General features: G+C 44.3%; 1 protein-coding gene across 1 annotated transcript in view; it reads left to right on the top strand.

The window, feature by feature from the left end:
• The window catches only part of OGFRL1 (opioid growth factor receptor like 1), a 57,575-nt gene extending 44,003 nt beyond the window's left edge, over nt 1-13,572 (top strand). Inside the window, exon 8 of the mRNA XM_077307283.1 lies at nt 12,835-13,572. The gene's annotated coding sequence lies outside the window, so the exon portion shown is untranslated. The remainder of the gene's footprint in view (nt 1-12,834) is intronic.
• The last annotated feature ends 3,265 nt before the right edge of the window (nt 13,573-16,837 follow it).

Genomic DNA, 16,837 nt, shown 5'->3' with positions numbered 1-16,837 from the left:
AACACATATTTGAAACCTACACATATCACCTGTTGTTTTCCTCATCTACTGTTGCAGGCCCAAGGAAATCACAGGGTTAGATTAGATTGCTACAATAAATTAAAGCCACTTACCATTGTGGTGGCTATCAGGTGAGCATCTATGTGACCTCAGTTTAGAAATGGTTTCTAAAACCCCATTGGTACTATGTAAATATCAGAATAGAGTGTAAAGAACACAAAATGTTACTTTGTTTACAGATAAACTAAATGTATTCAGGGATGTCTTTTGAAAACAAAGTTATATACTGTAATTTTTCTGAATTACTTGCAGAGGTAAGCTAAACAAACACAGTACTTTAAATTTAAGTGTACTCAAAGAATATAGTGAAACCTTCAACTCTAGGATCATCTGGTCAAAAGCAATACATACATACCTGAATAGTCCTAAATTAAGCAATGTCATACTGAATACAGTCTTCATGTTGTTGATTACATAAAATATGTGGGAAGCCTGTAAATGGAATAAGATGTTGTTGTTAGGTGCGAAGTCGTGTCCGATCCATCGTGACCCCATGGACAATGATCCTCCAGGCCTTCCTATCCTCTACCATTCCCCGGAGTCCATTTAAGTTTGCACCTACTGCTTCGGTGACTCCATTCAGCCACCTCATTCTCTGTCATCCCCTTCTTCTTTTGCCCTCAATTGCTCCCAGCATTAGGCTCTTCTCTAAGGAGGCCTTCCTTTTCATGAGGTGGCCAAAGTATTTGAGTTTCATCTTCAGGATCTGGCCTTCTAAGGAGCAGTCTGGGCTGATCTCCTCTAGGACTGACCAGTTTGTTTGCCTTGCAGTCCAAGGGACTCGCAAGAGTCTTCTCCAGCACCAGAGTTCAAAAGCCTCAATTCTTTGATTCTCGGCCTTCCTTATGGTCCAACTTTCACAGCCAGACATTGCAACTGGGAAGACTATAGCCTTGACTAAACGCACTTTTGTTGCCAGGGTGATGTCTTTTCAGGATGCTGTCTAGATTTGCCATAGCTTTTCTCCCCAGGAGCAGGTGTCTTTTAATTTCTTTGCTGCAGTCCCCATCTGCAGTGATCTTGGAGCCCAGGAAAATAAAATCTGTCACTATCTTCATTTCTTCCCCATCTATTTGCCAGGAATTGAGAGGGCCGGATGCCATGATCTTTGTTTTCTTGATGTTGAGTTTCAAGCCAACTTTTGCACTCTCCTCCTTCACCCGCATCAACAGGCTCTTTAGTTCCTCTTCACTTTCTGCCATTAGAGTAGTATCATCTGCATATCTGAGGTTGTTGATATTTCTTCCTGCCATCCTGATTCCAATTTGTGACTCCTCTAACCCCGCCTTTCTCATGATGTGTTCCGCATACAAGTTAAATAGGCAAGGAGACAGTATATAGCCTTGCCGAACTCCTTTCTCAGTTTTGAACCAATCAGTGATTCCATGCTCGGTTCTCACTGTTGCTTTTTGACCTGCATATAGGTTTCTCAAGAGACAAATAAGATGCTCTAGTATTCCCATCTCTTTAAGAACTTGCCACAATTTGTTGTGCTCCACACAATCAAAGGCTTTAGCATAGTCAATGAAGCAGAAGTAGATGTTCTTCTGGAACTCCCTAGCTTTCTCCATGATCCAGCGTATGTTGGCAATTTGATCTCTAATTCCTCTGCCTCTTCGAAATCCTGCCTGTACTTCTGGAAGTTCTCGATCCACATATTGCTGGAGCCTAGCTTGTAGGATTTTGAAAATAACTTTGCTAGCATAAGAAATGAGTACAATGGTGCGGTAGTTTGAACATTCTTTGGCATTGCCCTTCTTTGGGATTGGAATGTAAACTGACCTTTTCCAATCCTGTGGCCATTGTTGAGTTTTCCAAATTTGCTGGCATATTGAGTGTAGCACTTTTACTGCATCATCTTTTAAGATTTTGAATAGTTCAACTGGAATGCTGTCACCACCTCTAGTTTTATTGTTGTTCAGACTTCCTAAGGCCCATTTGACTTCACATTCCAGGATGTCTGGTTCCAGGTCAGTAACTACCCCATCGTGGTTATCAGGGATGTTAAGCTCACTCTTGTATAGTTCCTCTGTATAATTTTGCCACCTTTTAAAAATCTCTTCTGCTTCTGTGAGATCTCTACCATTTTGGTCCCTTATCATACCCATCTTTGTATGAAACGTTCTCTTCATATCTCCAATTTTCGTGAAATGATCTCTGGTCCTCCCCATTCTATTGTTTTCTTCTATTTGTTTGCACTGTTCATTTAAGAAGGCATTCTTATCTCTTCTAGCTTTTCTCTGGAATTCTGCATTGAATTGGGTGTATCTTTCTCTTTCTCCCTTGCCTTTCACTTCCTTTCTCTCCTTAGCTATTTATAAAGCTTCCTGAGACAGCTATTTTGATTTCTTGCATTTCTTTTTCTTTGGGATGGTTTTAGTTGCTACCTCTTGTACAATGTTGCGAACCTCCGTCCATAGTTCTTCAGGCACTCTGCCTATCAGATCTAATTCCTTAAATCTATTTGTCACCTCTACTGTATATTCGTCAGGAATATGATTTAGTTCATACCTGAGTGGCCTAGTGCTTTTCCCTACTTTCTTCAATTTAAGCCTAAATTTTGCAACAAGAAGCTGATGATCTGGACCACAATCAGCTCCTGGTCTTGTTTTTACTGACTGTATAGAACTTCTCAATCTTTGACTGCAGAGCACATAGTCAATCTGATTTCTGTGTTGACTGTCTGGTGGTGTCCATGTGTAGAGTAGGCTCTTGGGTTGTTGGAAAAGAGTGTTTGCTATGACCATTGTATTCTCTTGACAAAATTCTACCAACCTGTGCCCTGTTGCATTTTGTACTCCAAGGCCAAACTTGCCTGTTATCCCAGTTATCTTTTGGCTTCCTACTTTAGCATTCCAATCCCCCATGATGATAAGCACATCATTTTTTGGCGTTGCATCTAGAAGGTCTTGTAGGGCTTCATAGAACTGGTCAACTTCATCCTCTTCAGCAGCAGTGGTTGGGGCATAGACCTGGATTACTGTGATGTTGAATGGTTTGCCTTGGAATCGAACTGAGATCATTCTGTCATTTTGGGGATTGTATCCCAAGACTGCTTTTCCTACTCTCATATTGATTATGAAGGCTACTCCATTTTTTCTGCGAGATTCTTGTCCACAGTAGTATACCTGATGGTCAACTGAATTAAATCCACCCATTCCTGTCCATTTTAGTTCACCGATTCCTAGAATGTCGATGTTCCGTCTTGTCATCTGTTTAACCAGCTTGCCTTGATTCATGGATCTGATATTCCAGGTTCCTATGGAATAAAAATCTTTACAGCATCTTTCTGCCACCAGTTACTTCCACAACTGAGCATCCTTTTGGCTTTGGCCCAGTCCCTTCATTCATTCTGACGCTACTCGTACTAGCCGTCTGCTCATCTCCAGTAGCATATTGGACATCTTCCGACCTGAGGGTTTCATCTTCCGGCGTCATATTGTTTAGCCTTTTGGAACTGTCCTTGGCAGAGATACTGGAGTGGTTTGCCATTTCCTTGTTTGGGGATCACCTTTTGTCAGAGCTCTCAGCTATGACCTGTCCGTCTTGGGTGGCCCTGCATGGCATAGCTCATAGCTTCATTGAGCTACGCAAGCCCCCTTGCATAGTGATCCTTGAAGGGGGACAGTCTTCATACTAAATTGTAAACCTGAGAATTAAATTTAAAACTGCCTGGAAAACAAATCTTGATGCAGAATTAGAAAAGTGATAGTATAAAATTCTTCATGATCATATTCATAGAGGATCTATTTGTAATCAGTAACTGCAGTTTTATATGCATCCTACAGAATTTATTGTAATTCTTGCTTGATATGTTGAAATGAAATCCATGGATCAAGCATTAGTGAATTTAAATCATTCCTGAAGTTACTGTTTCAAAATATTTGGGATTTGAAACAGAACTGCATTTTACTACTTCAAGGCATTAAGAGTATAAGAGTGTTTGTGTGTGTGTGTGTTTGTGTGTGTGTGTGTGAGAGAGAGAGAGAGAGAGAGAGAGAGAGAGAGAGAAAGAGAGAGAGAGAGAGAGAGAGAAGGGTTACAAGGCAGAACAAATAATTGGTTGAATAGTACTGCCCATTCCGGAAGCTGTAGGACAGACCATGGCCTATTTCTCATTAAAATAGTAAAATTTGCATCTGATCTATAGTACTTAAGATGCGGGAAAGGGGTTGCATAACCAAGTGCTCCTCCATATATTACAATTTCCTTGGATAAAGAAAATTAAATAATAGGAAAAATGTTAAACTATGTCCATTCTTTCTGACTTCTGCAGTGCAGTCTTAAACAGAACAGCAGTTTTCTAAGTCCATTGAAATAAATGTGTTTATCAGGGTGCCACTATTTTCTTCTATATGAGGGGTGTTTTTGCATGTGACACCCCACCAGTCTTGTGAATTAGTATAATCCAGATGGAGCATTATTATCTTGAAGAGACCTAGGTTCAAATTCTCAATAGTCTTATGCACATGCATGTAGTAGAGCAGGGGTTGCGAACCCCCGGGGCTGCAAACTGGTACCAAGCCGCAAAAGCCTCGGTACCGGGCCACGGGGGGAGGGAGGTGCCTCCCCCCCCCCCGCAGTATGGCGCTTGCTGCGCCGGGAGCGATTGGCCGACGAAGCGGCCAATTCGCTCAAGCCTAGGCCCACGGGCAGGACAAACAGATGTCATTACTGTTATCATTTCTGTTACAGGGAGCGTGCCAGTAGATGTGTATACACATCAATAAACTATGAAGAACAAGAATGGCCTGCCAAGAGGCAGCAAACTCTGCTTGTGGTGTTTTCTTTTTAAGATTGGCGGCTTATCTAAAACCCACCATCTTATGTGGGGAAAACAGCTATTTCAGGTCTTACCACTGCCACTATAAAAACCAAGACCTACCAGGCACTCTCCTCCCTTCTCCAAACCCCTGCCATTAAGAGTTTATTAAAAATGAACTGCAACCATTTTCTGAATCTCATCAACAATGCAGTGATGTTCTTCAATGCATCTGTTAGCAGCAGCAGCTAAATTGCTATTATTCCCAAGGCAAGGTTAACATTAATGCTGAACAAAGACATTTGATGAAGAGTTGATATGTGGAGGCTGTATTGTTAACAGAAATGAGCACATCCATTTCAGCTCCGTTTAACATGGAGACTGAGGAAAAAAGGATTTATAAGGATGCAGTCTTCTCTTGTTTAAAGCACTGGGAGATCCTAACACAATAGGAAAAAAATAATTTTTCACCTCATAGAAAAGGACTGCTGTGGTCTTAAAGGAGAAAGAATACGAAGCAAGACGTTTAGGCATGTTTGTAAGAAATATGCATTCTATCTCCCATTCAAGCCATTTAATCAAATCAAGGCCTTTTGTGAAAAGACCTTTTTGCTGTATCTGCGGCATCTGCCTAATCTAGCTTGTATAGTAATGCACATTGAGGACAACAAACCTATATGCAGAATTGTGGCACAAAGTTTTTACAGGATCTGTCTTTTTAAAAAAAGAGAACAAGTATATAGGGAGCAAATGATTTAAAATTAATATTATATTGAACCTGAACTTTAACTTAAAGTTGTTGGGTTTTTTTTAAGGCCACTTCAACATCTAATGCACATTAAGGCTAAGAGAGAATGTTTAAAAAAATAAAGAATGCAAATAGGAAGAATACATACATACATTTGCCTTTAGACTTTCATCACTTTAGTTTGTCATCTGAGCTACAGAAGATTAGTTTAGAGGAACTGTCTGCATAAACAATGTCTGGGAAGTACTTTGAAAGATGGAATCAGTAGGCAATACCAGCTGTTCCCAAGAAAATGCCTCTGTCAGCAGACTGTAGATGGCCAGGGCTCAGAAAGTTTGTGTCAGCAGCTGTAAGTGCTAGTCTGTCAGCATTTCTATCCTATTCCATACACAAAAATGTATATTACTTAATTACGGCAAAGGCAGAGGAGAAGGTTTTGATAACTGAACCTGGAAATAAGGCTTTCTTCTGCGAGTAATTCCTGTCAGACACAACTGCCCTGAGGGTGTTCCTTATGAACTCTGTGAGGGCTTCCTTGGAAACAAGTTACGTGGCATACCACAGCACAACACCGCCTGCTATTGAAAAAAAGAAATACATTTGCCACTCATGTTCAATAGTTTTGGAAACAAGAGTTTAGAAACTTAAAACAACAATGAAGTGTGTGAGTGCTGCCGGTTCATTTGTAAAGAAGCTAGCATTTGCTGCCTCATTGGTTAACCAACTTACACTACCACCATTGGCTCTCTGTAGTACTTTCTCTTCTCAAACGGCTTTTCCACTGTGATACTTTACAAAATGTTATTGGTACAGCTTTTTATCTCTGGCCTTTTCAAAAAGAGCTACCAAAAAAACAACAAAAAAAAACCTGCAAGCGTTTCTTAGCTTTTTGGTGTTTTGCCATTGCATGGAATCTGTTTCTGGGCCTGCAAACTGTTACCTAGGCAACTCCACTTAAGTAAGAACTAAACAGGCTGTTACAATTAGACTGCTTGGAAGAAGTCACTGCTGTTGATAAGCACAGGTGATGCAAATAATATTAAGACTGGCAGCATATATTATTTTTACAATTACTAGTCTGAGCACTTATTTTACATTCCTTACTATCAGAAGGACTGGTTTTAATTTGCTTGTTTAATATCCATTTATGTGCACATTCATTTTCCTGATGGGTTGCATTAGGATAAACATCTAGGTTGGAAACTGGAACATCTAATTCTAACCAGCATATTGCTAACAACAAAAATCTAATACCTGCATGGACATTTTCCTGCCCTCTAAAGCAGTGGCCAGCCCAGATCTCAAACCAGGGAGATTCCACCCTGGTAACACTTGTGTGCAGGACTGCCAGGTCACAGCCAACTTATGGTGAACCCAGCTGAGGTGGTTTGCCATTGCCTTCCCCTGCAGAGTCTTCCTTAGTGGTCTCCTTTCCAACCCTGCTAAGCTTCTGATGTCTGACAAGATCAGGCTATACAGGGCCACCTTCCCGCCAACCACAAATAACAGAGATCCAAACAATACAAGACAGACATTTTGATGTATTTATTACATTTATATACTGCCCTCCCTTGCAGCTCTCCCCCCCCCCCCACACACACACACTGCCTTCCCAGCATTGGGGAAGGGAGGCGTGAGGAACTCTGTGCCTGCCCTCCCCATCGTTTAAAGAGCCAGCTGCTGGCTTGCATCAGGGAAAAACTAAGAATTGAGTTTTCACAAGCAAATGAGGAGGTTCAGTTCAGTCATCAGCTTCCACTTCACCCTCAATATAGAGATGCATGACTGACTCGCCTTAATGGCAAAAATATTCCTACAGAGAGAAATTAGTCTGTCCAAGGATAGTGCTCGGGATAGTACTGTCAAGGGCAGAAGTGGATGACATCTGAAGCTGCAGTCAAGACAATTGAAGCCCCTCGGATACTGTTCATGGGGAGTGGAGGTGAGAGGACTATACTAGGAAGGGCGTCCTTCCCTAATAAATATCATCAGAGCGGCCAGAGATTTGTGCTTGGGACAGTGGAACTGAGGGCAGAAGCATGTTCCATCTCAAGCCTCCATCAAGGCATTAGAAACCCTCCTGATATTCTCCACAAAGGAAATGGAACCTTCTCCAGGGAGTGGGTGGCAGGACGGTACTAAGGACATGCTGAGAGCTGTCCTTTGAATAATGCAATTTTTCTTCTTATTCACCTATTCCTTTGCTGTTATATCAAAAGATTTGCAATTTGAGTATTTGAGACCTTTATATGTACTAGGGGCAAAGCCCATTGTATCCAAGAATACAACAGGCGCTAGAGCTTGGCAGTGGGAATAGGAAGGGGAGGAGTTGTCCAGTCTGTAAGGGCATGGGGTTGAATGTGTGTGTTGTGTGGGAGGTTGTGGTTGCATGGTGGCAAATGAGGGCATGGGTGTGGAGAGATGGGTGTCAATAACCTGTGGTTTGGAATGTTTGTTGAGTGTGGGAGAGGACTGACCTTTGGGAATTATGGCATAGTGGTTACAGATGAGCTGTCCAGAGCCATGTCTTCAGATATGTGAAGGGAAAATCAGACTGGAGATTCTTCTTAGGGGAAGATTACACAGCTACCAATTCCCCCCAGTTCTGCGTCATTTCCCTTCTTGTGTGAATTAGGCCACAGACACTGAAATGTCCCTCTGCCCTAATACACATAGAGTAGTCACAGTACACAGGTGTCCACCCTGTTCCTTCTTTTCCATTTTTTCACTGTTGATAAAATGTTATGTACCCACATGCTTCTTTCATGGTTGCTCCTTAGAAGAACGGATTTTTGTACCCTGTTGTTTACTACCCAAAGGAGTCTCAAAGCGGTTTACAAACACCTTTTCCATTCGTCTCCATTCGAAGGCCTTGGCGCCGGGCCGCGGCTCCTTCTCCTCTCCCCCCCGAAGCGAGCTCGCCAGGCTGCGAGCAAATCGGCCGCCAAAGCGGCCAATTAGCTCGCGGCCCGGCAAGCTTCTTGTTTCGGGAGGGGAGGGAAGAGAAGTTTGCCGCAAGCTGATCGGCTGTTTTAGCGGCTGATTTGCTGGCGGCCCAGAGGGGCCGGGAGGGGGAGCTGCAGCCGCCGGCATGGCAGCGGCACAAACGTGCGTGCGCAGCAGTCTGCGCACGCATGTTTGCGCTGGGGCGGCCGCGCGTGCGCGGGCCCCCAGGCCACCCTCTCCCCCCACTCCGGAGCAGTGGTCCACAGCGGCTGAAAGCTTGCGGACCGCTGCCCCAGAATACAAACAGTTGCTGGTATGGGCTGGCCATAGCCCATAGCCCAGGAGGGACACACCTGCACCACTCCCTCCCAACTGCAGGCAAAAATGGCTTCTTTGAAGGCTGGACTCTGAGGCATTGTATGATTTTGAAGTCCCACCTCCAAACCTCCAGGAATATTTCCAACCCAGGGGTACCCAACCTCCAGCTGGGGCCTGGAGAACTCCTGGAATTACAGCTCACCTGCAGAGGATAAAGATCAGCTCCCCAGGCAGAAAGAGCTACTTTGGACAGTGGTAGAGAAGAAACATTTAAGGCCTCCCACACAGGTTGTTGTTGAATTGAAAGACTTGAGGCCTACTGCACAGGGTTGTTGTGCAGATGAAACAGGAGACAAAAGAACCAGTTTCGTCTGCAGAATAACACTGTGCAGTTTCCTCAAACCTGCAGAGAGTTGCAAAGAAGAAAGACACATGGCTTGGCTGTGTCTAACCCCCGGCCAGAGCAGTATTTTAAGTGAGAAGGGGCTTTTCTGTGGCCTCCCTGTCAGCCAACTATTTGGCAGAAGGGGAAAGTCCCCCCCCCCTCAAAATAAAGGCCCTCAGGCTCCCCTATGTTGCTCTTGGAAAGGCCTCCCTCCCCTCAGTCAGGGCCTGTCAGAGGCTCCTTCGCAGCAGGCCTGAAGGGAGGGGGGAGGGGAAGCACTCTGCAGCCTCCTGCCAGCTCTGTCAGGGTTCTGAGGCAATTTGCAGTTGGACATGACAGTTAGGACAGCCTTGGAGCAAAAAGGGCTGGTGCAGCCTCTGTTCTCATCCCCCTTGGCAGCCCTGCTGACTTCATCTCCCTGCGGTGGTCAGGAGCAGACTGGCAGCCAGACTGGGCTGGGTAAATGGAATTTTGGTCTGTCCTGGTGAGGGGCCAATAGGAAGGCGCTTTGTGCGCCTCCCCGTTGGCTGCTTGGCCCTGGATGGACACTCGGAGGGCCCAATCATTGGGCCCTCTGAGTTTTTATCCTGGACAGGGCCCGCCCTAACTCCTCCCCAGGTGGCCTTACCCTTTTATTTAACCGCAGGAGCGGTTAAAGATGGCTTACCGGAGTGGAGTAAAGCGGTAACATCACCTCACGTGAATTGGACATTATAGTTCTTTAATACAGCCTAAAATCCCATTTGCCTTTTTAGCTACTGAGTCACACTGCTGTTCAGTGTCTGGTCTACTAAGACCCCCAGATGTTTTTCATGTGTACTACTGCCAAGACAAGTCTCACCCATCCTATAGTGATGCATATGATTTTTCCTACCTAAATGAAGAACTTTACATTTATCACTATTGAAATTAATTTTATTCATTTTAGCCCAGTTTTCTAGCCTGTCAAGATCATTTTGTATTCTGATTCTGTCTTCTGGTATGTTTGCTATCCTTCCCAGTGTAATGTCATCTGCAAATTTAATAAGGATCCCCTCTATTCCTTCATCCAAATAATTTTAAAATATATTGAACAGCACAGGGCCCAGGACAGATCCCTGAGGCACTCCACTTGTTATTCCTCTCCAAGAAGATGACAAACCATTTACAAACACCCTTTGGGTGCTATCTGTCAACCAGTTCTCAATCCACCTAACAGTAATAGGATCCCTGTGCAGTAGGCCTCAACCCCATGCCCTTACAGACTGGACAACTCCTCCCCTTCCTCTTCCCACTGCCAAGCTCTAGCACTCGTTGTATTCTTGGAGACAACGGGCTTTACCCCTAGTCACTAATAATTCCTCTTAACTTCACTCCTGTCACTCCTCATGACCCCCCCCCCGCCCCTTGTATTCACTGCTCCTTGGTCAACAAGGTCTTCCATCTTTCTCTTCTTCCCCAGTTGAGGCTTACTGTGGTTCCCCCGTACAAGGAAAGAGATTGCATCTAGTGCCTTTGAAAGCTTTGCAGTGTGTTTCAACATAGTAATTTCAATTAAACCATGTTTTCATATTACTTCTAAACTGACACATTGATTTATTCTCTTTAGAATAGTCCTGTAGCCCAAAGTTCATATTCAGAGGATATAGCACTCAATGGGCACTACAATCAATGCTTACAGGATAAGCTACAATTTGTTCAAAAAGGACTAATCAATCTATACTAGGCTTCATTCTGTTCTGGATTGGAGTTATTGAGTGCATCAAGTGTTCAAAGCTTTCAATGAATGGTAACTGCAAATGCCAATGTATATTATGAGAAACCATTCTGAATCCACCCACTGACATGAAGCCTTAGCAAATGGTTGAGATTTCCCCCCCCCCCCGGAATATTCTTTGAGTTTCAGAAGAAAGGAATGGTCTTAGAACATTAATACCTTAGAACAGCATTTCAATTTCTCATTAGGTATCTGCATGAGAAAATTATTTCATATTTCTGGAGCAAATTTATCGATTGATCTAGTGAAACAGATTGGCAGCATGGAAGATGAAGCTGCTGCAGAGTTTTCATTGCTATTTTTCAGCTGTAAAATTTTCCTCCCAACTCCAGACACTTTATTTCATTATGCTATTTGAAACTGAATGAACTATGGTCACTTTGGTACATCCTTCAACCCCTGGTGCAATATTTCAGAAATGTAATCAATCAAGTCAACTTTACCAAAACTGGCCAAACTCAATCATGGCGGCCGCAAGTGCCCATTTCCAAAATGGCGCCTCTGCGGCTTCAGCTGCTGTGGAGGCCAAACGAGTCTTGCTTACCCCCCTTCGGGCTTGCCAGATTCAGCTATGGCAGCCATGAGCCTCTTGTTTCGAGCTGCGGCTGCTTTGGAGTCCCGGCGGCCCTTGACTTGCTCAGTGGTCTGGGGTCACGTCTCCTTGCTGGGAAGGGCCGCCAGTCGCTGTGGAGTCATCGCTCCAGTGCGCCACAGCAGTCATGGGAAGAGACTGTTTTTTATCAAGGCAAAAGAGTTTTATGATCAGCGATTCCTACGCTTGTTGAGATTTTATGTTAAGTTAACCAGAATACCCATACTTGTCTTTGCATCCCTTGTCAATATCTTCATTGGTGAAGCTGAGCTGGCCGAGATTCCAGAAGGTTATGTTCCAGACCATTGGGAGTATTATAAACATCCCGTAACTAGGTGGATGGCGCAGTGCCTTCTAACCTGGCATGCCAGATTAGAAGTCCGCACTCCTAACCACTACACCAAACTGGTTAGAGGTGTGTCAGTGGTCAAAATAAGGAAAATGTGCTCAAGCCTCTGTAGGGTAAAACGTAAAACTGAATATTAGTATTTATTAAAATTAAAAATCCTAGGCTTAAAATATAGCCTCATTAAAATCCAAGTGTACATTCATACTACCATCACTGACCAGATGAATACTTTGGACACTCACTGGACACTGGAAGTGCTCATCTGGACTAGAGCCTGCTTTAGAAACATAAGAGGCTTCAAAGAAATGGCCTTCTAGTCTATAGAATCGACTAAGGTCCTTAGTGTCCTACATAATGAACATATTATATAACTACTAGCAAGAAAGCCCATTGCAAGCAGGAATGCAATAGGTGCTGGGACCCAGGGGACACCAGGAGGTGCAGATCTCTGTGTGTGTGTCCCTTTTGCTGCGTGTCTCTTGGTATTCCTCGCAGCAGAAGGCATAGCAGGTAATTAGGAGGGAAAAAGGGCTGGTGCGCAGTTTGGGGCCAGCTTTCTCTGTCTGTCTCTCTCTCTCCCTCTGTCGCAGCAGGGGCGGCTCTCTGTGTGTCTCTGTCAGCAGTTTGGAGCAGCTGTCTCTGTGCCTCCCTCACAGCAGGAGTGATAGGAGGGAATGAGGGCTTGTATTCGGTCTGGCAGGGCTCTGTGTGTCTCTCTCTGTCTCTGGCATGTCTGAGAGGAACATGGCTAGTGTCCAAGGAGAAACCTGTGGACGCAACCTGTGACCTGCTCCTTCTATTGATACCCTTGGACTGCCTGAAGAAACCCTTGACTCACAGGACTGAGTTAAGACATTAATTTCATTGTCTGTCCCTTGGCATCCTGTTTTTGAAATACTGGTTATCTTTGCGTTGCAGCTTATCTGTGCTTCCTCCCAGCAGAGAACTGAAATCTGAGACCAACACAGGAGGCAAAGGAAACAGCTGGGGCCATTCCGCACCGGGATCCATGTTGCAAATTGTTTGCCGAATGAAAAATCACCATTTTAAATAGTGGAATTCGTTGTTATGCATACCTGCCTTTGTAGTGGAATCCAGTTGCGTTTCTATCGTTTCCCACAGGGTTCCGGTCTCGGCAAAAATTGCTAGCCAGGAAGCGCTATTGATGAGCTGTGTCCCGCCCCTGGCCGTCAAGCAGCCAATGGGCGGCCGTTATCATGCTCCCAAACAGCCCCTTTCCCTTTAAGGAAGGTTTAAAAAAAATACCAGTTGCAACAAATCTGCGTTGATTCGTTGCAACGGAGAGACCAATCCAGCTAGCAGGTGGTGTTTGAGCTGCCGTTTCATCATTGCCACGCTCCCCCCGAGTGAAAAAAAAAATCCCCCCCCCCTCACGGGTGCGATTTTCGGCCGAAAACTGTGAAAAATAAAGGGAAAATAAACCAGCAAACGGGCCTCTGCGTTGCTTGTGCTTGGTGACTTTAAACAGAGGGACTTTAAACAGAGGGAAGCCTCGCTGGGTAAACGAAGGCTTGCCGGTGCGTTGATCTCCGCTCGCTCGGAGAAAAAAAATGGCGATCGCTTCGCCGGAAGATCAGAGGAGAGAGCCAGGGGGAGGGACTTTGCAGAAACCGCAACAATGGTAACGCACAGAACTTTCCCGCTAGTGTTGCAGATTGGTTGCAGGAGTGTAGCACTTTCCGGAGGGTGAATCCACTTTTTGGGATTTCCCTGAAAGCGCTACAACGAAGCGCTTTCTGCGGATCGGTTTCAGAAGTGTTGCAGATTCTCAACAACTTTGTGCATAACGGCAAAACTGTAGCGATTTCAATTAGTAACCACTGTGCTATTTTGGATGAATGCGGAACGGCCCCTGGTTTCCCTCCCTTGCCTGGGGGAGATGAAGGTGGGAAGAGGCTGAGAATGGAGCAACTTACCAGTAGTAGGACCTTTCAGAGAGGCGAACACCTCTTCCACCCAGCAAACAGCAGGAGGAAGAGGACAAATTGGCAAAGTGCAACTTGAACTGATTAGCCTTCATTGGCAGTGGTATCTTCCCACTGGCAGCAAACCTCAGGACCAATCAAGTGGGGAGTGAGTTGTCTGCACGCAACTTCAACTTTATAATGTTTAGTGATGCTTGATAGTGATGATGTTAAGGATTCATTCAAGTAGTCTTTACATAATTTTAAAAGCCAGGTTGAGCATGGATCCAGGGAACTGTTAGATGCCTTCACAGATCCCAGGACTTCATTAACATCCAACATGAAAACTGAAACAAAGTGGTCTATAAATAGAACAAGCAACATATTAAGCACTTTGTAGGCAGAAATCTTCCTGCCCATGGAAGCATAAAAATGCTTTTTTTCTTTTTCTGAAATTGAAATTGTGTGGTCAGTCTGTATTCTATTCAAAGTGTAACTTGGCTCATGCTTCCTGGGATTTCAGAAGATAAGTCAGATGCCTATATGGGTTTGAATAACACTGACAAGATTTCCACAGCTGTCCCCTGCAGCCATAGTGGGTTGGAGAAGGCAAGAGATGCTTAATTTAGAGAAAAATCTTATAGAGAATCTGGGTTACAGGTTACCAGACCAGTGTCTGTTTAATTTCCAACCTGTTGTTGCAGCAAGAAATAAACCTCAATGTGCTATGGGAATTGTGGAATAAAGCTGAAACAATGCGTTCCGAATTGGGATCCCATGGCTTGAAACCTGGGCCAGCTGAGTAAATTTCATATACCATTTGGTAGAACTAGGCACCCCTAGGACACAATTTACATGTTTTAAATGTTTCATGAAGCATAGCTCACTTTATTAGATGCAAATATATATGTGTGGGTATGTGTATGTTTACACAGATACAGTGGTACAGAAGAAAAGCCTGTTGCAAAGATGCTTTATTTAACGGGTTCTGGTAAGGATGGCACCTGCATGTATCCATCACTAAGCAGCCACCTTGCTGTAAGTGTCTGAAATAGGCTTAAGTAAATGTATACTCCTATTTAACATGCACACATGACGCTATTTACAAGGAGAAATCTTAAACAGGTATACTCAATAGAGAATACCATTTTCTTCATCAGAAGAGCTGGAAGGTACCTCAATCCTCTGCACAGTAAAAGGTATTTAAAAATACCCCTGCACTCCCCCAGGGAGCAATGCTCAGACCCCCGAAGTAGGATCCCTGGGCCAATTTGGCCTGGAGGGAAATTTCTTTTTGAAATATACCACCCTGAGCCAGTTCACTGAGATGGGAGTAGAGAAATTAAATAAAATAAATATTCCTAAGGATATCAATTAAAACAAAAACAAAAACAAAAAGGAGTAGCCCTTGAATATCCTTAAATACTTCCCAACATTTGTCCAAGATAGTATTTTCCTACTTGAGGAATAACAGCAGTTTCACAGTTGAGGCCGGGGGTCATCAACCACCGGGCCGCGAGGGCCACAGTACCGGGCCGCTGGCAGCCGCGCCTGCCTCCCCCCGCCCACAGTGAGAAGGAAGGGAAGAGGCAGGTGCAGCCACTGGCACACTGGCAATGCAAACGCGTGTGCGTGCAGTTGCCACACGTTAGTGCCCCCTGGTGGCGAAAACGCGCATACGCGGCAACTGTGCGTGCGTGTTTGCGCAGCACCCGGGCCGTTGGCTCTCCCCTCACTCCGGAGGCGGTCCCTGACCTGAGAGAGGTTGGGGACCGCTAGTTGAGGCTATGCTCCTGTGCACGTACAAAGAAACACACATTGGCCTCACTGTATGATACCCTCCTACTAGTTACTTGAATCAGCATCTTCCCTTTCCAACATCAACTGTGGGAAGTTCTGGTCTTAAACTAAGGGCATTGTGATTGTTTTTAAATATATATAATTTCAACTCTAATTCTATTTTGAAACTATAAATTTCACAAGCCTTTTTAAAAAGTCTCTAAAAGCACTCCTGGAAAAGTTGTGTTCTGAAGTTCTGTGAAAGATCTACAGTGCCCTCTGGTGGTACAAGAAAGCACAGACAACAGCACATCTGATTTTAGCAGAAGACTTATGCAGTACAATACATGGCCACTCTTTTCAATTGAAACAATTTTACAATTAAGTTTTTTGCAGGCCTTTAAGTAGCCACCTACTAGTGAACAAAAAGATATGATGGATTAGTTATTGCTCTCAAGTATTTTCTAAAGAATACTATGAGGCACATGGTGAGTTTAATGGACGCGAGAAAATCAGATGGCGTATCTGTTAAGCACGTGAGCAGTTTTGGTACAGAAATATCATGTGGGATGAAGTTAAGCACTTTGGGCATTTCTCATGAGCATACTGAAATCAATTCCATCAAGGGCTGTCCAAAGGTAAAATGTGGCATCCAGTTACAACCTATTCATGGCAACGCCATGAAGTTCTACCTCTTCCATTCAGGCTCAAACCCTACTTAGCTTTATACTCTTATGAGGCTGGGCTAGTTTGAGCTATTAGGGCTGTTAAGGATGCCCAACTACACAATGTTAGGCTTGAAGCAGAATAAAAGACCTTCCCTCTGCCCCAGAGACACACTCTTAAGCAGTCCTTCTATGCTTTGGAACAAGATACGAAATGCGGAGAACATTACAGGAAGGACTGAAAGCTTAAATGTTCTCTGGCATCAGCTGGATAGGAGCAGTTTGGCTAGATCTGTCAGCTGTGTTTGACGTGGTCAGCCACAAGCTTTTAGCCCACCACCTCACTGGGACTGGGATACAGGGGACAATGGCTGCTCTCTTTCCTACAGAACCAAACATAGAGGGTCACAGTGGGGGAAGAATTAGCATGCCCCTTTCAATTCTCATGCAGAGTTGCTCAGGGGGCAGTTCTCCCCCCCCCCATGCTTTTAAACATCTTTATGCACTCTCTGGCAGAGTTTTGTGCTGAGATATCATCAGTATGGAGATGAC

Source organism: Paroedura picta, chromosome 1 (assembly GCF_049243985.1).
Source record: "Paroedura picta isolate Pp20150507F chromosome 1, Ppicta_v3.0, whole genome shotgun sequence".
Lineage (NCBI taxonomy): Eukaryota > Metazoa > Chordata > Lepidosauria > Squamata > Gekkonidae > Paroedura > Paroedura picta.
This window is presented reverse-complemented; position numbering and strand designations above follow the sequence as displayed.